The sequence below is a fragment of the Ostrinia nubilalis genome, chromosome 17, assembly GCF_963855985.1.
Source record: "Ostrinia nubilalis chromosome 17, ilOstNubi1.1, whole genome shotgun sequence".
Classification (NCBI taxonomy): Eukaryota; Metazoa; Arthropoda; class Insecta; order Lepidoptera; family Crambidae; genus Ostrinia; species Ostrinia nubilalis.
Window position 1 is genome coordinate 12602980 of NC_087104.1, and position 12691 is coordinate 12615670.

Genomic DNA, 12691 nt, shown 5'->3' on the forward strand with positions numbered 1-12691 from the left:
TACGGTCACGGCTCAAGATTTTTTTGTCCATTTCAGCGTTCTTTTTACTCTTTTGACGTTGCGTTGACAGCTTTTACCTAAATTCGCGCGGAATATTTTTGTGAAATGGCTCTTAAGCTTATTATATGAGCATAAATAATAGATACAGGACTTTGAAAATGAGTCTGCGGCAATTTTTCCGTAAAATGGTTGTGGGAGATGGGGCACTGTGAATTAAGCAAAAGAGTTTTAGTAAATCCGTTTCATTAATGGTCAATACCAAGGATTGACCTATCTTTCGCAGTTATTAAATAATCTCTGGGTGTTGCTTAAGATAGTAATTCATGCTTCCAAAAACTTAGAAATTCGCACGAAAATGTAAAATGGCTCTTAAGTTCTGGAGTCTGTGTTGTATTTCGCTTGCTTTGAATTAACCCATCATCGTCACCATTTAACGTCTACTGCAGAAGGATGACCCACTCCAATATACCAGAGAAAATGGAGAATATGGCCTGCATTTTCCACCCTGGATAGACAAATTGCTATTGCAATTTCCTACTCGCCTCGCTCTTAGGATATCCACGGGAAGAGTGATTCCTATTCTGCTCTGCTGGAGACCCACAGCTATTAACCCATTGTCCTTTGAATAAAGATAAATTCATGGTTTGGAGCGTCGATCTCAGGTATTTATTCTAAAACCTGTGACTGTCATTGCAACTCTTCATTCTTAAAGAAGAAAACACCTACAATGAATCACCAATATTTAGTATCATACTATTACTCCATATTATAATGTAAGCTTGTAGAACATCGTTACCAATACTTGTAAAAAGTAAAAGTACGTACAGCGTAATCACAAACTGTATTGATCAGCGATGATCATTTGTTACAACACCGCGAAGTAATCTAGCGCAGTCATAACGCTTACGGTTACTGCGGACCAGAGGCACAGAATAAGTAATAGTACAGGTACAGAAGGATTACTCCGCAAGACGATTTAAATAAATGCGAGACTTGCTGCGACGCGATACAGTGGAATTCAGCTCGCACAGCACTACGTACCTACAATTTTATTCACCTACAAGTTTTGTCTCTTTCTATCGCGTGCCTCTGAACTCTTCTTACGCTGTTAGGGTTGCTGTCTAGTGAAAAAAATAATTAATCTACTTATATGTCATGAGGTACGTACCTCATGACACGTATGTATGTAAGTACGCATTCATTATGGAAAACCTTGGGAGAGGCCTTTGTCCAGCAGTGGACGTCATTTGGCTGAAACGAACGAACGTATTCTAAGCAGTAGTCATGGTAGGTTAGCTTCCTATACTATCCTAAGAATTATTGATTACCTACATGGCCAACATACAGCGTTGCCAGTTTTTTTTTTCGCCAAGTCGGGACTTTGCTACTTTTTGAGTGAAAATAGCGGGATTCTTCCGTCAGAAGCGGGACATAGTAAAAAAACGTATTAAATCAAAGGTTTTCAAATATTTATCTTTTTATTTGACATAAAATTACGTTTACGTGACAATAGATAGCAAAAGTAGCCATAGAAAATGTATTTTAAATTCGTCTTTAGAATTAAAAAAGAAAATAAAAACAAATCGAAATAAAAAAAAATATTCTTTAGAATAATATGGCGTTTCAAACAATAGTCTGGTGAAGTGAGTGTCTCTCTCCGAAAAGCGGGACCGAGACTGTCCCGCGCGGGACATTTAAATTTGATTTAAAAATCGGGACGTCCCGCCAAATTCGGGACGTCTGGCAACGCTGCCAACATACCTTTCAGCATCTTTGGGAAGCGAAAAAAAAGATAAATCCGGTAGATTTCTTTTCGAATTTAAACACCCGAACGCCGCACAATATTTCTTTCTCTTTATGTCCATTTTTAAATAATACTTCGATCATAGAATTAGGTACTACAACGCACGCCATGCAGCGTCCTGACGGGCGCGCGCGTGACACTCGACTGATATAATACCCGCCGGCGGGGCGCTTCGCTGTAGGTAATTATCGGATGTACCGCGCGGAGTGAGCCAGGCCTGCCAGAGGTTAAAGTTGTAAACATACGGGTGGATATCATGAGCAGATACCGCGCGGTTTTCTTTTAATAGTAGTCAAAATGAGTATTTAAAGATGAATGATATACATTGTTTTGTTATTTCTGTACCCATCTACTTGTTTTTAAAAACAATACATAGCTTTTTTTTCGTATAGGTACATTTTTCTATCAATCGTACCTACCTTTATTCAAAAAAATATTACTGAATTCAAAAAGAAAAGTGATATTCACCAAATTAACACTAGAAATAAAAATAAATTGGCTATACCCGCTTTTAGACTTAATAAAGTGTTTGCCACTTTTATGGGACAAGGTATCCATTTTTATAACAAAGTCCCTGATAAATATAAAGAGCTACCGTATAATAAATTTAAAGATATAGTAAAAGATCACATGCTTAAAAAAGCCTATTATACAACTCGAGATTTTCTTAATGATAAGTCATCCTGGGAGTAGGATTATGGTCCTCTCATGCTCGCACTAAAAAGAATAATCGCACTAATAAAAATGAAAAGTAATGTATAAACTAATAATAATTTCTCAAATGTTATAGTGTCATGCTTCTCAATCTGGACTGTTACTTAGCTTTATTATTAGTTTTTTTTTTTAAAGAGATAACTTGGAATTGTCATTCTCACTAAAATGTCTCTGGGGTGGTGGCGTAGTGAGGCGGGTCGTTACATTCCCTCTAATATGGTCGAGTGAAGCGATGGCTGGTTCACTCGTCATGTCTGTGAACAGGCGCTGCTTTCGGGGACTGGTCAATCCAAGTTATTCAAATTTATGTATGCGAGTCATTTCTACTAGTATCTTAATATGTAAGTCTAGATATTAGCACGTCACTACCTTGTTTAATATACCACGCAATCTTGTATACCCATTCTTATAAGATACACCATACAAGAATGCATGGTAAATTCAGTGAACTGCTCCTGAATCGAATGTACCTACTACTACTATTTCTATTTATTTATATTAACCGGCAGACAGTGGTGACTGAGTTTGTTGCGGCGCTTCTTCTCAGCACTTGCCAAATGTTAGTCTCGAAGCGCTGGTAGGGTAAAAAGATTATGAGACATGTAGAGGCTCCTTAAGAGCAAAATGACGATTTGTAAGAACTATTTATTAGTCCAAACAAATAAAGAAATTTTGACTTTGACTTTGACTAAATTGTGTGTTCAAATTCAAATTGAATTTATGGTGGAAATTTGAAAGCGAAAAACTACGGCTTAATAATTTTGCTGAAATATGGTTGTCCAATAACTGTGTATTAATTTTTAATATTGGTAGGTAATTAGAATCTAAGTCTAAGAAATTACATAAGTAATCAGTCCTAAATTTTTTTGTTTTCTTAATTGGCACTATAACATTTTTGTTCCACTGTAACATCTCCTGAAAGTATCCAACCCAGTATTTTTGAGAGGAAAATGGTACCTAAAGATTTATCAATTTGACGTTTAAGTTCAAAATACAACCTCGTATATTCCACCAAAGACGAGCTAATTACCCTCATCTGTTAGCCGACTGACCTGCCCTCGCGTCTTCAATTAATTAAAGTTTTGATACGAAATCCTCAAGCTCACGAAGTTTACGCGCCATATTAATCACAATTAAACCAGACTATTGGGAAAGACTATTTATCTGTTGCTAAATATTTGGTCCATCTGCTTTGAAGATAATTGTGTTACGAATTACGTTAACCAATTATCATAAAAACAAATTAGTGATTTAGGGTCTGACCACATGATTTGGTTTATTCTCAATCTCATTATAGTTTTTCTCTTATTCTTCGACGTTGAAACCTCAACCCATAAAAAAGAGTAATCAAACGAGTTTGATAAAGTATGTTGAAGTCTCTAGGTCTAGCTAGAGTATAGGTAATGGACTTAGGCTGAGTTGCACCATCTTACTTTAACTTTGACAAACGTCAAAAATCTGTCAAACTCCATACAAAAACACCGGTTATCGTTATAGTTACGGTCAAAGTTAGGTGGTGAAACTCAGGCTTAAAAGCGAAAAGATAGCGTCAGTGAGAGAAAAATTAAATTCCATGCTATTGAAAACCATACTCCTTAAGTGAGATGCACCTACGATACATACAGTTATTATGACTGTCAAGTTGTAAGTATGAAATTGACACGCACATTCAAGCCAGATTTATGTTAGAGCTTGAATGTCTAATCATAGTCCCTAGCTGCTTGCTATTTTGTCACCGATAAATCAGATAAGTATAGCTGGTAAAATACGAGTTAGCCTATGATACATATTGCATATTGCCCGTAGTGAAGCCTTTACTATACCAACAACAAAAAGAACCACAATGTACGTATATTACGTGAATTTACGTGATTAAATTCTGAACTAAACTGCTAGTAGACGATACTTTACAAAGTTTGTTAAGCTATTAGTGTAATATCAAACCCTATTGGAAACCAGCGATACGTCTTACGCAATCCTATCTCGCAGACCAAAGGGCATCTAATAGATAAAGTTCAGTTCGGTTACACGTTCTATGTATTTGCAAATAATTTTAGTTTCCGTACAATGTGTAATACTGCGGAAACATGTATCTTAAATAACAGGTTAGTAAACATAAAGTAGACCGACGATCTGGTAAAGGTCGCGGGAAGAGCCTGTATGCGGGCAGCGCAGGACCGTTCATTATGGAAAACCTTGGGGGAGGCCTTTGTCCAGCAGTGGACGTCATTTGGCTGAAACGAACGACCGAACGAAACAAAAAGTAGAGACAAAATTCTTCAGCTCTCAAAATAAAAGTTTTTTTTTCTAAGCTACCTTTTTTAAGGTTTTGTTGCTTATAGGAAAATGATAATAAAAGTACCGTAGCAGGATGGCGCTGGATACAGGCCGCTACCAACCGGGCCATGTGGTAATCATTGGGGGACAATGGGGGAGGTCTATATTCAGTGGATGTCCTGTAGCTGAAATGATGATGGTGATGACGAAAAATTAGTGCTATACAGCATTGTGATATCAAACACTTCTGTTTTGTCTATGAAGAAGCTACAGCGCATCGTATGGACGCGCCGTTATATTGCAAGATTTACAAAAGTACAAAACAAGCGATATAAAATCAGTCTTCAGATTGCACTAATATTACATAAACGGCAGATGTTCTCGCCTATTACTTTGTGAAATAAGTAACCTTGAAGATGAGTGACTATGAAAGGTAATCGCAATAACGTATTTTTCATTACAGAACGACAGAATCGGGGAAAGACAATCTGCTGTCTCATCCTGACCTAGATTATGTTGATGATTACTCAATACCAATGGTTACTTAGTTTGCCTCCTTCATTAATATGAAATTATGACTTTTTCGTAGTTATAGCTAAGATAAAATAAATTTTGATGCAGCAGGATTAAGGGAGTGTGTTGACGATTCCGTTTTCTATCCGGTCTGGTGTCGGGAATTTTTGTACCTATATCTCTGATCAGTAAGAATAAGATTAGTTTTAGATGACGTTGCTGTATTTTCCGGGGTTTCACTCGTACATTAATAATGAATCCTAGTATGAATTTTAACGAATTGGGCGTTTTTCACATTAAAAAAAAGTTTGTAAAAAAAGCTCGAATTTCTCGTATTCATATTTAATTCATTTCATATCTACAGAGTCCGTAAGAGATAACATAAATCACACAGCCAAAAGTCAAGAGTGATGATTAAAGGGTTTCAAAACACCATAACACAGAAGTCATCATCATTACCTTTACCCGTACCTTAACCGTATGTCAGTCACTCGTTATAAGTTATTAGTGATTATCATTCACAATGTTACGTACTGTGAGGTAACGTTAAGTTTTAAAGGTTAATGTTGTGTGGGGCTGGCGATTAGTTGGTTATTTTGATTTACGTTAACTTAGAACATAACTGACTTCATGTGCAACTGAAAGGAAGAGCCCTAAAACAAGAATTCGTTCAGTTATAAACTGAACTAGGCGTTTGATTTTCTGGATGAGTGTTTAAAGCACGTTATCTAACTTTATTCTTCCTGCCAGTCTTGTATTTCGTTCGTTCGTTCGTTTCAGCCAAATGACGTCCACTGCTTGACAAAGGCCTCCCCCAAGGTTTTCCACAATGAACAGCCCTGCGCTGCCCGCATCCAGGCTCCTCCCACGACCTTTACCAGATCGTCGGTCCACCTAGTAGAAGGTCTGCCCACGCTACGTATTGTCTTTTTAACCTACTTCAAAAAGGAGGAGGCTCTCATTTCGGTGGTTGGTTATCTTGAGGTTGGTGGTCTCGAGCTTGGAGCGGTACACTCCGTTTGACAATTATTGGATCATCTCTGTACGATAATTAACCCTTTCAGGATAGTGTCAACTTGTATTTCTTCTATTTGTCTGTTTTGTGAGCTATAAGGAGAACTTACCTATCTAAAGAGGTTATCTCCAGAGGCTTATCTTTTGAGAGAGTCTTTAAATAGTAAATCATAAATATCATTGGACATTTTACACTAGGCTTCTAGTCCCAGACTAAGCAAAGCTTGTACTATGATGGGTACAAGTAGAAAAAGGCTTCTGTCAAGTTTCATCACTTTAATTTGATAAGAAATATAACTGACATACTTTTTTTCTCACTTCTGTTATCTAGTTTTGAAAGTGATAGGTAGGTACACTACCGTTTTATTCAAATTCTTATACATCATGATATTGCCAAAGAAAATAAGGAAGCCGAAAGCTATTTAGCAGAATTTATATCTGAATATCAACACGTCGATTGCCTACTAAAGCACTAAACAATCTGCCACTTATAGTCCTGGCAATAAGACTCACAATCGCATGTCACAAAGTAGCCTTTAAATTTATTGTGGCAGGCTGTCAACGCGCAGCTTTTGATGTCAAATTGTCAATAGAACAGCCATTATGCTGTCGCTCGGTAACGATTTGGCTTGATAACATCGATGATGACCAAATAAGAGAGTGCGGTGGATTGTGTATGACAATTTGTGTGAGCTACATTGACAATTGAGTGTGATGTATGTCTTTGTGTAGTTTTTTTGGTGTTTTGAGGAAATACTTTCTTTCTTATCAATATCAGTCACTTAATTTGGAAAATAAAACATGTTATTTTGAATGCCGGCAGCTTTGTGAATACAAACGTGTAAGTTACTATTGCAACCTGGCTCTACATCTACCGTGCACCAAGCCCTCAGTTACGTGTCCGCGCCGAGAAAGTGCCGGCAGAGGACTTTATAATATTAACTTAAAAGTTTTCAGATCCCGCACAAATAGTCAGACTACTATTGCAACTTGGCTCTACCTCTACCGTGCGCCAAGCCCTCAGTTACGTGTCCGCGCCGAGAAAGTGCCGGCAGAGGACTTTACAATATTAGTGTAATTGTCAGGTCCCGCACAAATAGTCAGACTACTATTGCAACTTGGCTCTACCTCTACCGTGCGCCAAGCCCTCAGTTACGTGTCCACGCTGAGAAAGGACTTTATAATATTAATTTAAAAGTTGTCAGATCCCACACAAAAAGTCAAACTAATATTGCAACTTGGCCCTACCTTTACCGTGCGCCAAGCCCTCAGTTACGTGTCCGCGCCGAGAAAGTGCCGGCAGAGGACTTAATATTAGTGTAAAAGTTGTCATATCCCATACAAAAAATCAAACTACTATTGCAACTTGGCTCTACATCTTCCGTGCGCCAAGCCCTCAGTTACGTGTCCGCGCCGAGAAAGTGCCGGCAGAGTACTTTATAATATTAGCGTAATTGTCAGATCCCACACAAAAAATCAAACTACTATTGCAACTTGGCTCTACCTCTACCGTGCGCCAAGCCCTCAGTTACGTGTCCGCGCCGAGAAAGTGCCGGCAGAGGACTTTATAATATTAACTTAAAAGTTTTCAGATCCCGCACAAATAGTCAGACTACTATTGCAACTTGGCCCTACATCTACCGTGCGCCAAGCCCTCAGTTACGTGTCCGCGAGAAAGTGCCGGCAGAGGAAGCCGGGCCATAAACCGCTGGTTGTTTTATTACTTTCCCGGACACACTCCTAGAACAAGAAACCCGCCATTGTTTTAACCATAAAGTTATCGCAAATAGAGTCATAACAGGCTAGTTTCCTAAACAAAATTTTTTAGTCCGTCAATTTTAATATAAAAAAATATTGGACACGTATATTTTTAATTGTCAATCAAACAAATAATAACAAAGTTATAGTGCGTTGAAGTTTGAAGTTCCTTGCAACGTCACAAAGTGCTGCGCTTTTACGCACTCACTGACGTCACGGGCCTTTTCTTTAGAACTTTGGCACGCTTTATCTCTTTACATTTTCATTAGTTTTAAAAAGTGAAAAATATGTGTCGATTTTGTTTTTGATAAGCTAACTGCTTTTTTACCCAGAAAACATCCCTACTGTGGTGAATAAGACCAAATAGTTAAATAAAAGTTACTATCTAAGTTACGAAATTAATATTAAATTATAAAGAACTAGCGGCCGCTCGCGACTTCGTACGCGTGGATCCCGTTTTACCTCCTTAGGGGTGGAGTTTCGTAAAATCCGTTATAGTGAGCACCTACGTCCTAAAAGGAATTCCAATGCAAATTTTGAGACTCCTAGCACTTGTAGTTTCTGAGATTTCGTGATGAGTGAGTGAGTCAGTCAGTCAATCAGTGACCTTTCATCATCATCTCAGCCATAGCACGTCCACTGCTGAACATAGGCCTCCCCCAATGCTTTCCATGCTGCCCGGTTGGTAGCGGCCTGCCTGCGTCTAGCGCCTTCCTGCTACCTTTATGATATTCGGCGTTCGGCCCACCACACTCTGAGTAAAAAAATAATAAACAATTTCTTAAATGTAATAGTAAACTAATTCATAATTCTGTCAAAGACTGTCTGTCTATGGCGGACGATAAACTACAAATTGAATTCTTGAACAAGTTAAATGTTTTATGTTCGTAAAATAACACTAGACCTTATAGCAGTGAATGCTTAGCTGGCAGAAATGCTCGCAAAAAAGAACTGCGAGCTTAACCGCGGTCGAAAACATACGGTTTTAAACAAACAACTTTCTTGCACCCTTGGCGGTCACCTTGACCTAGTGGCACGTAGAGCTTACTAACCGCTAAAATGTAATGCGTTTAAAATTATTTTGGATTTCTATTTATACATTTATTACAAATAACTGAAGAAGAGGCGGGGCCTAGCAGCCCGTACTGGTGACGTCAGCGGTGGCGTGATCGTGGCGCGCCGGAGCAGGTTGCTGCCTGTTGCTACGGACGGAGCTCACTTTTCCTTCGGCGCTCGAGAGTGGTGGACGTGTCTTAGGTTGTTAGGAGATCGTAATTTTGTAATTTTAAAATAACGTTTGGAATATAAGTTTTTGTTAGATTTCTTGTTTTCTTTTCTTTTTTTAAAAAAATAGTTTCCCATCTGATTTATAAGATCAGAAGTGGGATAGGCCACGTAGCCTTCCGCTAACGGTGTAAAATTTAACTTTTGTGTGTGCCGCTGAATCATTTTAAACGCTAAAATTTTTAAATTGTGGTGGTGGGTGGATTGTGTGAAATCTTGGAATTTATTATTTGCGTAAGTGTTAATAATTTAGAACGCGTTCATAATGCCTAAACATAAATCTAAGAAAAGAGATCGTAGTTCCAGTCGTGAAAGTAGTTCTTATAACCGTCGTCATAGATCTAGTAAACGGCGTCGCGATAGTTCATACGGACGTCGTGATAGCCCTCGTAACCAATCGTTAGATGTTATTCTCGGAAGACTAAATGCTATTGAGAATAGGCTATCCGTTCCATCGACAATTACGGCAACGACATGTCCACCACGCGAGTGCCAGACGCCACCGCTGCAGCCCATTTCGTCAAGCCAGGCGACGAACTCCACTGCAGTCGAGGTCACGGCGGAGCCAACGCGGGCCAGCGGTCGCGAGTCGAGAAATGAAGGGGACGCAACGGATAGGATTGTTGGCGCGCTATCATCCTTGTTACAAGTAAGATCGAACCATTATTACATTTCAAGTTTTGATCCTAATATCAACGATTTCGATGCTTGGTGTGCAGAGGTGGATCGTGGCCGCGAGGCAAATCGTTGGGACGATCGGGAGTGCCTATCGCGCATAGGTGGTTGCCTTAAAGGCGATGCACGCGCATGGTTAAATGACTGGGTCACGTCCGATCGAACCTGGACTAATTTCAAATTGGAATTTCGGTCACTCTGTCCACGAAGTATCGATGTCGCTAACATTTTATTTGAGACAATGTGTACAAATTCAAAAGGCTTTTCCACTTATGCTGAGTATGCCCGTAAATCATTGTTGCGATTAAATGTTGTTACTGGGTTGTCGGACGATTTAAAATCTGCTATCGTCATAAGAGGCATAAGTGATCCTCAAGTGAAAGCTGCTGCTACAAACGCTAAATTACAACCCAATCAATTGGTCGAGTTTTTATCCGCGTACACTAAACCTAAAACAGATTTTCGAAATACCCACAATCCTACCCGTTCGTCAAATAACGATAACCGTTTTAGCTCGAGACGCGGGACTAATAAATCCGATCTTAAATGTTTTTACTGCGATGGTGTCGGTCACAAGAAAGACTTTTGTCCTAAGAGACAAAAGCCTAATTCAAATAGCACAGTCACAAATGCCTCAAACACAAATAAATCGGCATTGACTTGTACGTTCTGTAAAAAGACAGGGCACTTGGTAGATCACTGTTTTGCGAAGCAACGGTCCGAAACTAATAAGAAAAACGTAAATGAGGTCAATTTTTGCACAAAAATCACGAATGCTTCTCAAACTAACATTATGACTGCCGTTATAGAGAAGGTGCCAGTCGATGTCTTAATCGATAGTGGTTCTGATATTTCACTGATTTCCAGTGCGGTACTTAAACATATCGATTGTAGTATTATACCAACCTATCGAGTCATGCGCGGGATCGGAAGTCAGGAAATAGAATCCACAAGTTACATTACGAAAGTAATCGAATTTCCTGAGATATCTTTAGAAGTCGATTTATTTGTTGTTTCCCCGGACTGCATAAGTGCTCCTATTTTGCTAGGCACAGATATCTTAAATCGTCAGGGTGTAGCTTATATACGTACAAGTGACGTTCAGCGACTAGTAAGGATTGATAATCCCTCTCATGTGCGCCAAATAAGTAGCTTGGATAGTAGTGCGGTGAAAACATCATTAGTAGGCGAGGACAAGAACCGGTTACTTACACTTATCGATCGATATAACAATTCTTTTGTCACGGGAACCGCGACCTCTACTGTTAATACCGGCTGCATGGAAATTAAGCTGAATAGTAACTCGCCAGTGCACTATCGACCTTATAAGCTTTCGGCGGATGAAAAGTTGCGAGTCCGTGAAATAACTAAAGACCTTTTAAGTAAAGGCATTATTCGTGAGTCACAATCAGAGTACGCAAGTCCTATCATACTCGTGAAAAAGAAAGACGGGTCTGATAGGATGTGCGTTGATTATCGAGCCCTCAATGCGATTACGGTCAAAGATAGGTTTCCGTTACCTCTCATAGACGATCACATAGACAAGCTTGGCAGTAGTAAGTACTTTACCAGTCTAGACATGGCCACAGGCTTCCACCAAATTCCTATGAGAGCTGATGATGATTCCATTAGTAAAACCGCTTTCGTCACGCCGGAAGGTCATTTTGAGTATCTGAAAATGCCTTACGGTTTGACGAACGCTCCCGTAGTGTATCAGAGGATAATATCAAAGACGTTAAAACCGTTAATAGACACCGGAAAAGTCCTTAATTACATTGATGATGTGTTAATTATGTCTGACACAGTAGATGAGGGTCTCGAAACTCTACATCAGGTCCTTGAGACACTTACAAAAGCAGGGTTTTCGATCAATTTGAAAAAGTGTTCTTTTCTAGAGACCGAAGTAGAATACTTAGGTAGGCTCATAAGTCAGGGTCAGGTACGGCCGAGCCCTAGGAAAGTAGAGGCCTTGGTTAAGTCACCAAAACCGACGAGCGTGAAGCAAGTGCGGCAATTTTTGGGTCTCGCGGGATATTTCCGACGATATATAGCCAACTATGCCGTCAAAACTGCTCCTATTGCAAAATTAACGAAAAAGGGTCACCCATTCATCTGGGGTGACGAGCAAGATGCTGCTCGTGAATACATAGTTGGTTGTTTAACGGAGGAACCGGTGTTAGCAATATTTGACCCGAAGTTGCCCACTGAGTTGCACACAGACGCGAGCGCGATCGGTTTTGGAGCTGTCCTATTACAAGAACATGAGGGTAAACGCAAACGGGTAGTTGGTTACTTCAGTAGGGCCACACATGGCGCAGAGTCTCGATATCATAGTTACGAACTCGAGACTCTCGCGATAGTGAAGGCCTTACAACATTTTCGGCACTATCTTATCGGTATTAACTTTAAGATAGTGACGGACTGTAATTCGCTTAAGTTGACCGAACGTAAAAAAGATCTCTTACCCCGAGTTGCCCGATGGTGGGTCTACTTACAAGACTTTCGGTACACCATCGAGTACAGGAAAGGCGCCCTTATGCAACACGCCGATTTTTTGAGTCGTAACCCGGCTAATGTCTCACACATACGTAGGCCTAACAATTGGGCTCAAATTGCCCAGTCTGCCGATTCTGAAACCCATGAGTTGATGGA